This window comes from Elaeis guineensis, chromosome 4 (assembly GCF_000442705.2).
Source record: "Elaeis guineensis isolate ETL-2024a chromosome 4, EG11, whole genome shotgun sequence".
Taxonomy (NCBI): Eukaryota; Viridiplantae; Streptophyta; class Magnoliopsida; order Arecales; family Arecaceae; genus Elaeis; species Elaeis guineensis.
The window spans coordinates 137583980-137600736 of NC_025996.2; the positions used below are offsets into that span (position 1 = coordinate 137583980).

Genomic DNA, 16757 nt, shown 5'->3' on the forward strand with positions numbered 1-16757 from the left:
CATGTACTAGTTGGAAACATATGATACTATTTGGGCTTTAAATTAGGCCGTTAAAGCAAAAAAAAAAATCCTTTTGAAAAAGACTTTGATCAAGTATGTGTCTCCATACAAAAAAAAATTAGGTGAAGTAGCTGAAGACAAAATTGATGCAAGAATTGATACTTAGCTTTAAGAGGATTTAAACTATTCATGATTATATCAACTAATAGTAGCTATTCTAGGAAACTTGTAGTCTCTTTTAACTAGAAGAGAAATTCAAGTCGGATTACGGTAGGATGGGCCTCACTAATATAAGTAGAGATACTATATTGTAAAATTAATGAAAAAAAGGATCTAGTACTTTTCTTTTGAAATTATTTTTTTCAATTATATTTATAAAGAAGTCTAAGTTAAGTAGGTTAAAGAAAACTTTTTCTTCCATATAACGTGGCTTATCCTACCACTCAAGGCCCTCATGGCGTCTGAAGTCCACCAAGGCTTCTTTGACGAACACTACAACTTATCGGAATCCACCGACATGCCACTACTGCTCATCAAAATCTATTAGGGCTTGCTCCAAAATCCATCAAAGTCATGCAAAATCTACTAACTAAAGAAAATTTAAGAGTAACCATGAATAAACATATATTCAAGAGAAACAACCTTTTGTTGACATGAAAATTTAGTACATAGGAGGGCATTTGTAGGCTCTAGGAACCATTACATTGATAAGGACAATTGGGTGCCCATTGATTTTGACTATGACTCAAATAATTTACAAAATAAGCAATGTAGAATAATTTCTTGGCCTTTAAGCCACTTTGGATGCCAAAAATAAAGTGAACATGATTTTTTGTCATCCAATAGTCTGATGTTTACTTACTATTTTTAGATTTATTATTATTATTATTAGTACTTTTATAGTTTGATTTGAACTAAAACCATAATGGCTTCATGGCTTCTAGGACTCAATTTAGATCTAATATATGGAATGTTCTTGCCATCGAAAATAGGTTTGATGATATGTTTTTGCCATCCAATATCTAATGGCAAAAGCTTTTCCATCAGTGGGGATGCAAATGGTTCAAATCAGGGTTGAGAGTTTGTAGAATTTTCTATTGGCTAGCCCAATGACCAAATCCAAATGGTACAAAAGTTGGCTCCGGGCTGATCTATTTTGCAGCCTTAGTTATTGGATTTCTAGTTCGAAACTATACTGACACTATTTTGATATTTTTATCATAATTTTTTAATGTAAGCTTAATTTGACTAGAATGATATAACTAAAGCTGAAAAGCCAACTTGATATCGAATGTAATGGAAGCAGCATGAGCATTAAATTCAATTTATGATGATTAGGGTAAAGTCATCTTTTAGATGGAGGTACCTTCGACTCTATCTATTGCTACAACTTGATTGAGTTTATAAAATATTAAGACTCTTGGATATTTGTTGTTGCATTGGGGCCTAGAGGTGCTGATGTGGCTGAAGGCGGAGGGCGATCTGAATGCTGGGATGTCAGATGGATCTGCAAAAGAAGCCTACTCACACTGGAGATAAAACTTTCGATAGGAGATCCTTCGATGATTAAGTCAGCTAGAGCTCGAGCACACAAAGAGAGATGATTGACTTACTAGAGCTTCCTCTTTTTCTGGATCCCCTTATTACCTTTTTATACAGAGAGGTGCTGGAGTTTGTTATTCTTAGGCTTGTTGATTGTCAGACCTAGGCTCGTAGGTGGTTAGTCTTAGAACAGTACTTGTTGGTAGAGCAACAAGTTGAATAATTCTTCACTCTGTAGAGATCAGCTTCCTTGTGAAATATCAACACTGTTGATTAAATAATAATTCTGCAGAAGGCTTTAAGGCATGATAAATATCACTATTCTTCAGGCTAATTTTTGCAAACATGGCAACACCTAAGAATATGACAACAAACTTTGTGAAGTTGGATCGCTTTGATGGAGGCAATTTTATGAGATGGCAAAAAAAAAATGATGTTTCTTTTAGCAAGCCTTTGAGTGGTATATGTGCTCTCTACTCTAAAGCCTATAGAAACTGTCAATGGAGAGAAAGATGCTGATAGTACTAGGAAGAGGATGAAGTGGGAGAATGATGACTTCATATGCATGGGTCATATCTTGAATGGCATGGCGGATGCTTTGTTTGATACATATCAGAATGCAATTTCGGCAAAGGACTTACGGGACAAGTTGGAGGCAAGATACATGGCTGAAGATGCTACAAGTAAGAAATTTATTGTTAGCCATTTTAATTCTTATAAGATGGTTGATGATAAGTTGGTGATGGATCAATTACATGAGATTGAACGTATTCTTGACAATTTTAAACATCACAACTTGTTTGTTGATGAAGCTTTCATTGTTTCAAGTATTACTGATAAGCTTTCTCCTTTATGGAAAGAAGTTAAAAAGGCTTTGAAGCATAAGGAGGAGGATATGACTCTCCAAGAATTAGGAAATCATTTTCGAATAGAAGAAGAGTCTCGAAAATAAGAGGAAGTGAAACAAGAAAGCATCATCAATAGGACCAAAGAGCAGAATGCTTAAGAGCCTAAAGTCCATATAGTTGAGGACAGTAATAAAGACAAGAAAAAGAATAATAAGATTGCCATCAAAGGACATAAATTCAAGAAAAAATCAAAGAGCCCTTATTTTTATTGTAAGAAGGCTAAACATATAAAAGATGAATGCTGGTTCTACAAAAAGGACAACAAGAATGGTCCAAAAAAAAAGGCAACTTTAAATGAGAATTTTGTTACTGTCATTTTTGAAATACAAATGATTCAAGATGATGAAGGCTGGTGGATAGATTCTGGTGCAACTAGATATGCATACAAAGATAAGAATCTATTCAAGAAGATCGAACCAGTGGAAGAAGGCACGATGTTATACATGAAAAATTCTTCAACTACGGTTGTGAAAGGGAAAGGGTTAATTAATATTGTATTTACTTCTGGAATGACCTTAACCCTTAATGATGTGTATTATGTACCAGAAATTAGGAAGAATCTTGTATCGGGAGGGTTGCTTAATAAGTTTGGCTTCAAACTAGTTTTTGAAGCTGATAAGTTTATTTTGATAAAGGGTGGTGTGTTTGTGAGAAAAGGATAATTGTACGAAAGAAAGTTCAAACTCAATGTAATAAATAAGAATAACATCATGGATGCTTATATCGTTGCTTCTTCTTCTTTATTATGGCATCATCGATTAGGTCATGTTAATTATAAAAAGTTGCATGATATATTAAAGTTAGAACTTATTTCATCTTTTGATTGAAGTCATACTTCATGTAGAACTTGCATGCTAACTAAAATAACTAGACCATCTTTTCCAATGGCACAAAGAAAAAGTATGATCTTAGATTTAGTGCATAGTGATGTATGTAATGTGCATAGTAATCCTTCACTAGGAGGAAAGAAATATTTTGTTACATTTATTGATGATGTATCTAGATATTGCTATGTGTATTTGTTATATTCTAAAGATGAAGCTATGAAAAAATTTAGGATATATAAGGCCAAAGTAGAGTTAATGCATGAAAATCTTGTTAAGTGCTTAAGAATGGATAGAGAAGGTGAATATTATGATCCAAAATTTTTTGAATCTACTAGAATAATATATGAAGTTACTGCTCTATACACACTTCAACAAAATGGAGTAGCTGAATGAAAAAGTAGGATCCTAACAGAAATGGTGAATGCTATGCTATTTAATTCTGATTTGAGTACTGATTTTTAGGATGAGGTATTGCTAACAGCTTGCCACATTTTAAATAAGGGTCCAATTAAATGGAACAAATTTATCCTACATGAATTATGGAATAAAAGAAAGCCCAATCTAAAACTGCATGCAAGTTTAGGGATGTAGGATAATAGTACGAGTTTTTGAACCCAAGAAAAGAAAGTTGGGTGAAAGAGGAATTGAATGCATATTCATAGGATATGCGGAATATAGCAAAGCTTATAGGTTTATGGTTATTGAGTCTCATGATTATATATCTATTAATACTATTATTGAGTCAAGAGATGCTATGTTTGATGAAACAAGATTTCATTCAATTCCTAAATCGATAGAACAAAGAATAGAGCAACATATTCCAACAAATATGGATACTAACAATAAAGATGCTAAAGTCAAATCAGGAATTAGAAGAAGTTAAAGAAATAGAAAAGATAAGACGTTTGAACTAGATTATTACACTTACCTCATTGAGGGATTAAATGAGACTGCTCATAATCAATGTATCTATAATATAGATGGTGACCCCACCATGTTTGAAGAAGCAATGAAGTCTTAAGATGCTGCTTTTTGGAAAGAAGCAATTCAAGACAAAATGGACTCACTAATAAGAAATAAAACATGGAAACTAGTTGACTTATCTCTTGGATCAAAATCATTCAGTTGTAGGCGGATCTTCAAAAAGAAAATGAAAGTCGATGGTACTATCGATAAATTCAAAGCTCGATTAGTGGCCAAAGGATATACACAAAAACAAGAGATTAACTATTTTGACACTTACGCACCTGTAGCAAGAATAGCTACAATCAGATTGTTACTTGCTCTTATGGTAATTCACAATTTAGTAATCTATCAAATGGATGTGATGACTACTTTTCTCAATGGTGAATTGGATGAAGAAGTGTATATGGAACAACCAGAGGGCTTTATTATGTCCGATCAAGAAAGAAAAGTATGTAAACTTAAAAGGTCATTGTACGACTTAAAACAAATACTGAAATAGTGGCATCAAAAATTTGATGATGTGTTATTGGCAAATGGTTATAAAACAAATACAAATGACAAGTGCATATGTAGCAAATTCAATGAAGGGCAAGGTGTTTTAATTTGCTTATACGTGGATGATATGTTGATATTTGGTACTAACCTAAAACAAATAGAGAGAACAAAAAGTTTTCTCTCGACCCACTTTGATATGAAAGATATGAGAGAAGCTAATGTGATACTTGGAATAAGAATCCATAGGAGCAATGGTAGTATCACATTGTCACAATCTCATTAATAGAAAAGATACTCAAGAAGTTTAGGAAGTGGGATTGTAGTTCTGCGACTACAGCTATGGATCTCAATCTGAAATTAGTACTAAATCAAGATAAACCAGTTGCCCAATTAGAATATGTAGGAGTTATTGGTTGCTTGATGTATGCAATGACTTGTACACGGTCAGATATTGCCTTTGCAGTTGGTAAATTAAGTAGATACACAAATAACCCGAGCAAGATGCATTGATATGCTGTAAATCGAGTTTTGAGATATTTAAAGCATACCATAGATTATGGTATTTGCTTTAGCGAATATCCATCAGTATTGGAAGGATTTTCTGATGCAAGTTGGATCACAAGTAGAGAAGTCTATACATCAATAAGTGCATGAATTTTTATACTTGATGGAGGTATGATCTCATGAGGATCAAAGAAACAAATAATCATAACCGATTCCACCATGACGGCAGAATTTATAGCCTTACCTTCGGCTAGTAAAGAAGCCAAATGGCTAAAAGATATGTTGTATGAGATATTATTATGGCAAAAGCCGATGTCTCCTATCTCAATACATTGTGACAGTGAAGCTACACTAGCTAAAGCATACAACCAAGTGTATAATGGAAAATCGAGACATATTGGTCTAAGATATAGTTATGTTCGAGAGTTGATAAGTAATGGAGTCATCACTATAGATTATGTGAGGTCTAATCAAAATTTGGTAGATCCGTTAATAAAAAGTTTATCAAGAGATACGATGATTAAGACTTCTAAGGGGATGGGACTCAAGCCCATAAAATAAAGTCACCTACGATGGAACCTCAACTCAATGCTTGATAATACATTAAGTCTTGAGTTCAATGAGTGAAAGTACATCTGAAGGATGGCTGTAAGCACTTAGATAATTTTTATTCATCCCAAGATTGATAAGTGTCAGGTAATCCATAGAGTTGAAGGATAAAGTGAGCATATTGCTCTTAATAGACCTATAACGATTTATCGTTGAAGTGCTTAAAACTGCAGGTGCACTTCTGATAGGGGCTACCTATATGAGTAAAAGTAAGGCCACTTCTAAAAGCAAAGACTTGGCTCTAATAGCACCCATGAATAGGATACGGACACAAGGCCATTAATATGTCGATCAATTAATAACTCTTTAAAATTTGAAATCTTGTGTGTGAGGTGTGCTCAACTAGTCAACATAGAACCGATTGGTTCAAAGTTTAGTTTGCCATGCCATTCTGACTAGCGATAACTAACCATCACAAAATAAAGATTCAAATCTAACTGATACCTTCATTTATGCATGAGATTTTCGGTATTGTTAAAAATTCAGGCCATTTTGAAGATGGTGGGAGATTGTTGAGTATTTTCAAAATAGACATATATTTATTTAGAATCATCTAGGTGAGGAGACATGTATATTTGGAACTAAAAGACACAATATGAAATGATATGTCTTATCCGATGGCTATTTATGGATTGACATGTCCATTCAAAATTAAATAAAAAGATATAAACTGAAAAGAGTTGTCTTTCTGAAGTAACTGTTCATTAAACAGTCACATCTAATCACTCTTTATAAATAGGGACTAAAATAAGAGAAAAAAGATATTCAACGTTTCCTCACTTATTACAATAAGCTTGAAGTCTTCCTAAACATCTACTGCAGAAGATTTTTAGGAAGTAAGACACTGCTGTATTCTAACAGTTTCTAGTTAGAATCTTCTAACAGTACAATACAAGATACTAGGTTTCATTATATCTACTTAGGTATTTTGATTAAATCTCTCTTGCATGTTTGTTTATTCTATTGGTGGGGGCAAAATTAGCTTTAAGGAAAGTGATATTTATCACGCCTTAAAGCCTTCTACAGAATTGTTATTTAATCACGAGAGTGTTGCTGTTTCACAAGGAAGTCGATCTTTACAAAGTGAAAAATTATTCAACATGCTGCTCCGCCAACAAATACTATTCTAAAAGTTAGTCGTGGGTGTCTGTTATGCCTACGTGGCCACATTTTAAAAGTTTGTTGGAAGATTCCAATTGCCTGCCCTCATGGACCAATGAGCAGTTAGGTCAAGCTCTACTCGTAATCAAGGTGATGTCATGATCAGGTCCGTGTTAGCATGGACTGTCGAATCTTATCTTTAGTAATTGGTGAAATCTCAACTCTAAGGTTGGTGTTAGTCGTAGGTTTCATTCCCACTGATGATGAGATGTTAACCTAGAGGTCGAAAGAATCTCGATCTGGAGGTCAGCTAGAAGTTGACCTAGAGGTCGGTGGTCATTCGAGCAAGTATGGTCATCTCGCCCTAGTCTCTTCTGATAGATCGGATGGTGCTCGTCACTGTTCATCGCTATCCGCTCGTTCTCGTCGATTCAAAATTTTGGATGATGAGTCTCAGGACCCATGGCTGAGGTGATACGGCCCCATAACATTTGTGATTCAACTATCATCTTACACTTCTTCTTAGCTAGTCTAAGGGTGGTCTTGAGGGTTGTGGCCATGATTGGTTGCATAACTCATGCTTATGGTGCATGCATGGATTTAGCTTAGATTGCTTAACCATTATTTCGGTGCATAATTTATTTGCTTCACAAAAATGGATCCAAGAGTCACTATTGAGAGTGAAGTAGGTTTGAAAAGTAATTTCTGAGAAAGGTTTTTAGGTGTAAGAAAATATAGGGAGGCACCAAACAACTTACATAATTAGAGCTTGTTCGTGGATATTTTTGAAACAATTCTTTCTTTTCAAAAAAAACTTATTTTCCTCACATTATAATTATGAAGAATGTAAGGTTTACATAGGATTTAAAATAAAGGCTATTGTGAATCATAGTCCTTTACTTATTTTATTGGTTCAAGTCCTGAATGACGCATTTCAAGAAATAAGGCTATTGTGAATCACACTCCTTTGCTGAGCAACTAAATTTTTACTGGTTCTCCTGAATGATGCATTTTCAAGAAATAAGGCTTGTGTTTTTATAGAGTGGGAGGGTCTCCTTCCCTTTCTCTTAGAAAAAAAATAAAGACTATCTTACTATTTTTCACAATCAAGTTCTTTTTGAAGGGTCTAGTATGCTAGATAATATTTAAATGTAATACACACACACATTAAATTTTTGGTTGTTAAAGTGGAACCATTAAAATAATTATGTTTTTGCACTAAAAGAAAGCCTTGATGTTTTATTTTTTTTTGTTTAAAACTTTAATCTCATTTTGAAAGAATAAATGCAAGTGAAGTTGCCTTTAATACTTTCTCAATTAGTGGATTCTATGGGTCTTTAAACCTTACCATGTAAGCATCAGCATTGTCGATCCTATAATGTGTATAAAGATTTATTATAGAGTTTAATTCTGGGCTTAACCATATGACATAATGACTTATTACATATTTTAGTTTTAGGCTTAACCATATGACATTATAACCACATGTATTTTTCATTTTTTTTTTTGAATGACTCTGTTACAAATGAACAAAAATCATATGGGGTGTGCACTATAAAATATCATATGAGGCGGTCTTCATAACGTGCCGTATTTCTCTCAATACTAATCTTAAAGAATAAGTCTAAAGATTAAATATTTTTCTACTAACGGAGTTATTAGTCCCATGATTAAGGTATTCTCTTTTTTTCTCATTTTCAGCATATAATAATACATACTATATGACCATATGATACACATTAAATATATAATTAGGTGATATATACGGTAAGCTTTTTTGGTACATAGTCAGCAATAATCTAATACATACCTATAACTAAATTGATATATAATTTATCTAACTTAGTTTTACTAATACAGAGTATATGACTAGTTGATATACACCTAGCAAAATATTCATCCAACATCTCAATACATATTTTTAGATAAAATGATACATATTTTTTAAAATATAGCATTTATTAGCACATAACATATAAGTAAATGATACATACTAGATGGTTAATTGATATATATTATAAATTTTTTTTGATATATCACAGCAATAACTTAATACACACCTCGAGGTCTTTTTTTTCTTCCAAATCTTTCTTCTTTTCTAAGATCTTTGCATCTAAAAGTTCACAAAAACTATGTAACATTTTATCTAGAGGTGTGTATTGAGATATCGGATAAATATTTTGCTAGATGTGTATCAACTGATTATATACTATGTACCAGTAAATATTAAGTTTAGTAAACTATGTATCAATTTATCTGTAGATGTATATTGGATCATTGCTAGATGTATATTAAAAAATTTTACAGTATACATTAATAAGTTATCTAGTGTACATCATTTATTCATGTATTGTGTACTGATGAATGATATATTTTAAAAACTATGTATCACTTTACCTAGAGGTGTGTATTAGAATGTTGGAAGAATATTTTATCAGATGTGTATCAACTAGTCATATATTCTGTACTTGTGAAACTAAATTTGATAAACTATGTATCAATTTAATTATATATGTGTATTAGATTGTTGCTGGGTATATATGAAAAAAACTCACAGTATGTATTATCTGACTATATATTTAGTGTATATCATATGGTCATATAATATGTATCGTTATATGTTGAAAATGAGGAAGAAAGAGAATGTCTTAATTATGAGACTAATAATTCTGTTAGTAGAAAAAATTTTAATTTTTAGATTTATTTTTTAAGATTGATATTGAGAGTAGTATGGCACACTATAAAGGTTGCCCCATATGGTATTTTATAATGCCCACTCCATATGATTTTTGTTCACAACCTTCAATTTTGCTCCTAACTAAATGATTTAATATAGATTTTTTTGATAAAAAATATAGACTTTAATTTTAAGCTTAGCCACAAGTGTTATTCATGATGTTATTGGGGCTATCATGTAGCTTTTATTGTTTGAGCTAGTCATCGACTGACCGTTGAATGACAAGCTATAATTACTTAGACCAAACTTTATAAATAAAGTCTAAATATTCTCTATACTTTAAATGCAAGTGAAGTTGCTTTTAATGCCTTTTTAGTTAATAGATTCTATGGGCCTTTAAATCTCATGATGTATGCATCAGCTTCATTTGGTCCTGCATAATATATATAAAGATTTATTATAGATTTTAATTCTAGGCTTAACCATATGATTTATTAAATATTTTAATTCTAAGCTTAACCATATGTATCTTTTCTTTTTTTTGAATGATTCTATTGCAGACTTCAATTTTACGCTCAAATGAATGATTTAATAGACTTTAATTTTAGGCTTAATCACAAGTATTATTAGTGATGTTGTTGAGGCTGTTACGAGGCTTTTATTGTTTGAGCTAGCCATCGACCTACCATTTATTGACAAACTAGAGTTATTTGGACTATACTTTATAAATAGAATCTAAATATTAAATCATTTCGATATAGAGCTTTATTTTTCCTTGATACTTTTCGAATAGCCTTGCTCTTGATATTTTCTCCCTTCTACTTCCACAATTTCTACCATATTTTCTATTTTCTCCCCTTTTTTCTCATCCATTGCAAAGTTTATTCTCAAGCAATCGAAGAGGCTGATTGCTTGAGATGGAGCTAGGCTGAGTCCAGGATTTGTTGTACCTTGATAGTATTTGCCATCCACCTTACATGAAAGAGGAAACAATGCTTTTGGGGTATTGCCTACCAAATCTCCTATTTAGGTTCTCCCCCCAACTCCCTATTCTTATCCTTTCAATTTGACTTTAAAGTTTCTTAAGATATAAAATAGCATATAAGTTATAATGCTTGCATATCCATCAATTAAGTCTTCAATATTATTCCAATACTTATATATCTGATTTGATTGATGGATGAATATATAAGCATATGTTTCATGCTTATTTGAGCATATGTTTCATGCTTATTTGAGCATACGTTTCATGCTTGTTTGAGTTATAGCAATGAAACTCTTCAATATCAGGCCCAATCGATGAACTTGATTCGATAGGCTTGGTTTATTTGGAAACAACAGAATTTAGCTAGTCTGGAATAGAAATAGCTATAAAATAAACAAGATACAAAGATCTGATCAAGTTTTATCTTGTAGCTATTGGGACAAAAGAATTGAGAAATTTTTTGTCTCATATTTTTGGAGTACGGAATTCTCAAAAAAATAGAATACAGAAACGAAATATGGTAAGTCTGCTATCTTCACGAATTTTTCTTTTGTGGGCTGCTCCTCATAAAGGCCTTCAAGTGCTTATAAATATTTCAATATGATTTTAAAAAAAATTTGAAATGGCATATTTTTGATATTTCTGATTTACCTCTAGTATAATGTGCCATGTGATTTGTTCCTTCGTGAGTTTTCTTGGACACTTTAGTAATAATATTTTTTTATTTTCTGAATGTGATATAAAGATTGAATTAAAATCTTCTGCGTCTCATGCAAGCAAGTCTTGAATTTAGTTTCAAAACCTCATATTAACTTTGATACTTAATTCTTTAAGATCGTCATGTTTTGTTATTAGGATTTTTTGAATGTGACCTAATATAAGAAGATCATCAATAATAATCATTTACATAAAAATAACCATAGACATATTAACAATCCACTTAACTATAATTATTTATACAATAATTAGGGGGATATATGTTGAGTATCACATGTGAACATGGGTCCCACATGGAAAAAGTGGGAGTTAGAAGGATTGATATAGATGATTGGCTCATAATTTATGAGTTGAGCTTTTAAGTGACATTGGTTCTAATTGCATATCAAGGCCTTCTTTTGGTTAGACTCGAACTTCTTATTTCTCCCAATAAGTGGTATCAGAAACAATTGCTGTCGATTGCGTTAAACTCTCAAAATTGGAATTGATGGCTTTTGTATATAATGGTAACATGTAAATTGATAAAGTGGATGCAACGAGTCGACCAAATAGAGCAAGGCACTAGATTTGGTTATGGGCTCAGGAAAGAGCACTCTTGTAAGGGTGTGGTGAAACTTAGCTTATCAAAAGCGAGTGATTCATGGACTGGAATGGTAGTATATGTACCATGGTGAAGTGTGGCTCTTGGAGAGTGAGTTTTTGGACTTGAGTGGTAATACATGATGCACCTAGAAGAGTAATTGGATGTAAAGTTTGATCAAAGAGCAGAAAATTGGATTCAAGGGGAGTTCAATCTGCTTTAATATTAAAGAGGAGAATGTTGAGTATCATGTGTGAGATTTAGTTCCACATTAAAATGATTAGTGGGAAGTAGGATTGCTATAGATAATTAGGCCCCCAACTTAATGGCTTAAGCATTAAAACTGAATAAGGTTTTCTATATAGACATACTAATAAATTAGCATGTCACACTGATAAATGGGCATATACGATGCATGTCTCAAAAAATGTAATAAAACACAATATAATATAACTAAAAATTATTGCATTTTTTAGTACTATAATGATTTTTTGCCGCTAATTGTGATTGATGTAAAGGCCATTTTGATAGAAAGTTGTATGCCATAGTAGTTGAACTGGAAAGTATTTGCTAAATATAAACCATTATTATCTTTAAATTTCTATCATTTAATGATATGATAAAAATATATGTAGATAAAAAAATAATACAAAAATAAATAAGAAAATAACAATTTAAAATAGGTGAATTTAAAAAATATAGCAAAAAAGTGTAATATATAATGGATTGAATGAAGATAATTTAAAAATATAATGAAAAAAGAAATATGAAGAAACAATCAAAAAAATATAAGAAACCATAGGGAAATAAAATAATCAAGTCACTGCAATTGAAAATAAACAATATTTTGATCAAATACATTTTTCATGTGGTAGTACAGAAATGTTCACATATTATTCAAAGTAACTACATGGTGCATGTCTCATATTTTTTTCTTGATAGAACAATCATGATATATTGTTAAAGTATTAGACATTTAAAATATCATATAATGTATCTGTTTTACTTGTTCCTTGTATCCATCTTTCATTTGAATATGCTGTTGCATCATGTGAGGGGCTGTTGTCATAATTTTGACTTCTAATTGATATGAAATTAGTTGATACATATATAGTATGTGTAGGGAATACAGGTATAAAAAAATAGTTTCATATCAAATATTAAAAAAAGGGGAAATGGATTGATATACTAGCTGGGGCCCAAACTCGGCTATTTAAGCTTTTGGATCAACTTGGATTAAGAGCATGTCGACTTCTATCGGTTCTGGCTTTGTCTCCTCAAAATATATTAGAATAGTGAAAATGAGTATTGATCTTGTTTTTGAATGAGTGATGAAGCGGACACCCAAACTCAACCTGTTTAATAGGAAGGTTAATATTTGGAATCCATCCTTCTCATCCTCTTCTGAAGGTGTTTACACTACATCCTGATACCTGGAAATAACCATACATGTAGTGTTTTGGGATATTATCTGAGGAGGGGTTTCAAGTCTTAAACAAATAAGACTAGAAACTTTTATATCATGCAATATCACAAATTGAAGGTATAGAGGAGTTGATCGAGTTGGCTTAAAAATATCTTAGTATGGCCAGCATTCTGTAAGTCGAGAGAAATGGCCAGGATGAATTATCATGGGTAACCCGAATGAAAATCAGTTCTGAGACTTGAAATAAATCGAGTATGATTATTGATCGGATAGATGGTACAGCATCTGGCCATTATGATAAACTTGAGTAGTGGAAGATAATTTGCATCAGTCGTTGTGAGAATCATCAAAAGGGTAATTGTGCAATCCAACATAATTTGATCAATGTAATCCAATCCAACTTGATCAATTTGGAACTTTAGCTTAAAATAGGATAAGATTGGGTTAGTTTGGAGAAGGCCAGTGGCAAGGTCGTGTTGGTGTCACGCCTCGAATCCAACATCCAGATCGGATACGTGATAGCCGCACACTCTTTAGAGCAAGCCCTAAAGAATATGCAAGGTCAAATTAAATCATTACAACCTTATCAACCATAATATTTAATTTTAATAATAATTCATAAAATTTACATAATTACAATTAACATTCATTCAATCCTCTGATCTGGTATCAACGGTATTCTATCTATGCATCCGCTTACTCATAAATCTATATCATAGCCAACCATGGACATCTTGTAACTCTGAGAAGAAAAGAAAGATGAAAGGATGTGAGCTTTACAGCCCAGTAAGAATTTCCATATCACACCAATATAATAATATAATCTGAAAATAAAGATAAGCAATAACACATAAAAGCCAATGTTCATTGTCCAGAATACTGCAAACATTTATAGATTATCTGTTTTATCAAAAGAGATGCATTATCATATGTTAATAAGTGAAACAATTTTATTCAACGATTGTTTCATGTCTTATCTTTCTATTTTCTTCTATTATCACATCGTCTTTAATTCTTTTCTTTTTGGTTTTGGCTTTGGACTACCAGGATTATGCGAAGATCTTTTATTCGGATCGATTTCTGTGATCTTCCTCGGATCAAAATATTCATGATCTTTCTCGGATCAAAGTGGCCATGATCTTTCTCAGATCAAATCATTGATGCTCTTTCTCAGATCAGATTCTTCCACATATAAGCCTGTGGGGGCTGTCCCAAGCATAAGCTCCTGGCAGGCTATTCCACATGACAAGACCAGTCCAAACTAAATTTCTCTTTTTTTTCATTTTCATAAAATTATAATATTTGACTTCATTAATCAATTTAAATTTTGCAGTGTAATAAATATGTCATACCCATATAATCATGCCATCAATCACTGATACATATGTATTGATATAACATACTCATGCTTAAAATCACATAAATAAATAACAGTATCTCAGATATAACAAATTCATCGATCTCAAATCCAATGATGCAAAATCAATGAGATAAAACCAACGGTAAAATAACATATATAATGATGATCATGTACTGGGATTCTTACCTTTACCGGTGACTGATCCAAGCACATAAATCAATGTTCTTCTTTGATTTCTGAATTTCTTTAACAGAATATTTCACTCGATATCATATGAAGACAATCATCTCTTCATAACCCTAATCAAATATAAAAATCATATATGGAGAAAATTATCCGATAATTAATCCTAATAACACAAATCTAGGACCTCTCTCAGGATTAACCAAAATTAGGATTTGTCTAAGTATCTGGATCCTCCACTGATCCATAAGATTTTTAGAGAGAGAAAATCCATGAAGAGAGAGAAAATTCTAAAGAGAGAAAGTAGAGAGAGAAAGTGGGGAGAGAATCTTTGTATCCTTCCGATGAGGCAATCATGATCGAGATCATCAAAGATCATATCAGGGTGACTCAATATGGATTAACCATGATTGATGTTATCAATTTCGAATAAAGATCGGATCGAAATCTAATCTACTGCATGAATTTTGGAGCAATCTTAGGTCATCATATTTTCATATCAATTTTATCCTAGGATTTGTGATGAAATCAGAGAGAGAAAGATACTAGAGAGATAAAATCTATAAAGAGAGAGAAAGGTCTAGAGAGAGAAAATGTAGAGAGAGGAGAGAGGAAAGAGAGAGAAAGGAGGGAGAGGAGAGAGAAAAAATTTCTCTCTCTTCTTCTTTTTGTTTTATTTTATTTTTTTTTTCTCTTTCTCTTTTTTTTTCTTTTTCTTTTTTTTTCTTTTTCTTCTTTCTTCTTTTTTTTTTCCTTTTCTTCCCACGGCCTCTCTTGGGCCAAAACAGAGGACGGACGAGGGGGCTCCAGCTTGGCTCCGGCGAGAGTGACGGCTTCGTCGGAGGTCCGGCAGCAGATGGAGGCGGCGGTGGAGCAAGGGATGGCCGGCGGCAAGGTTCGGCCAGCGAAAAATCAAGAAGAGATCGAAAAAACAGGAGATCGCTATTTTTTCTTTTATTTTTCGATCATTGGCCGGTCACCGGCGGCCAATACCTTCAGGGAAGAGAGATAAAGGGATGAGGATCCTATCCTAGGGATGAGATGCCGCAATCGACGGCGCCGGTGGTCGGAAAAGAGAGGAAAGGGTCCGGCCGAAATAGAGCAAAACAAGATTCACCCTTTTCATAGATTTTTCGGTGATCCCGAAGGCTGGCGAGGGTGCACGAAGCCATGGAAAAGGAGAGGAAGGAAGAGAGGAAGGAGAAGAAGGGTTTACCTCAAGCTTCAGCAGCATCGTCGGCTCTGATTTCTAGCGAGCACGAGTACGGGAGGCCTTGACTTCAATTAGAGAAAACAAGGAGAAAGGAGAGAGAGATCGGTGATCATCGTGGGTTGTTTAGGAGGGGGAGAGGGGGGGTCTTATAGAGTGGAGGGGAGGTCGAATCCCCCTCGGATTCGACTTCTCCTCTGATGATTTGGGTGGAAGAGAGAGTCTTCTTCGTTTTAACTTTTTTTTATATATATGGGCTTTGGATTTTTGGGCTTGGTTCATGATTCAAATGGACCGGATGTTACAGTTGGATCGAGGGAAATAGACATTATTGGGTTGGGACCCCTTGCCAAGCCGGCCGAGTTGAACCAGACCTTACGTTAGCACGACATTTACGTTGTTATCGGTGGTTGGGAAGAGCTCCAGATGGGACCCATGCTTGTTCGCCTTCGCCTTCGCCTTCATTACCTAGATTCTAAAATATCTTTTGAAACCAGACGTTCTTTCCACCCAAGTAGCTGAAAGTTCTAAATAGAGATCGTAGAAAGTTCGGAAGAGAAACAAGGCAAGCCTGGAAATATGAATTTGTTTCTATAGTTGGTCAGTAAATATATTCTGCTCAACTTTCTGTGCACTGGTCCTTTATTCTTGTTCTACTCCTTGCATA

The 16757-nt window shown here is 33.2% G+C and overlaps 1 protein-coding gene across 3 annotated transcripts in view; it reads left to right on the top strand.

The window, feature by feature from the left end:
* LOC105042528 (polyamine transporter PUT1) overlaps window positions 1–16757 on the top strand; it is a 40593-nt gene that overhangs the window by 20105 nt on the left and 3731 nt on the right. The window contains exon 1 of one of the 3 annotated variants that reach the window (XM_010919785.4): window positions 16551–16690. The exons of the other annotated variants lie outside the window; for them this stretch is intronic. The gene's annotated coding sequence lies outside the window, so the exon portion shown is untranslated. Of the gene's footprint in view, window positions 1–16550; window positions 16691–16757 lie in introns of those variants that run through there. 3 annotated transcript variants of the gene reach the window in all.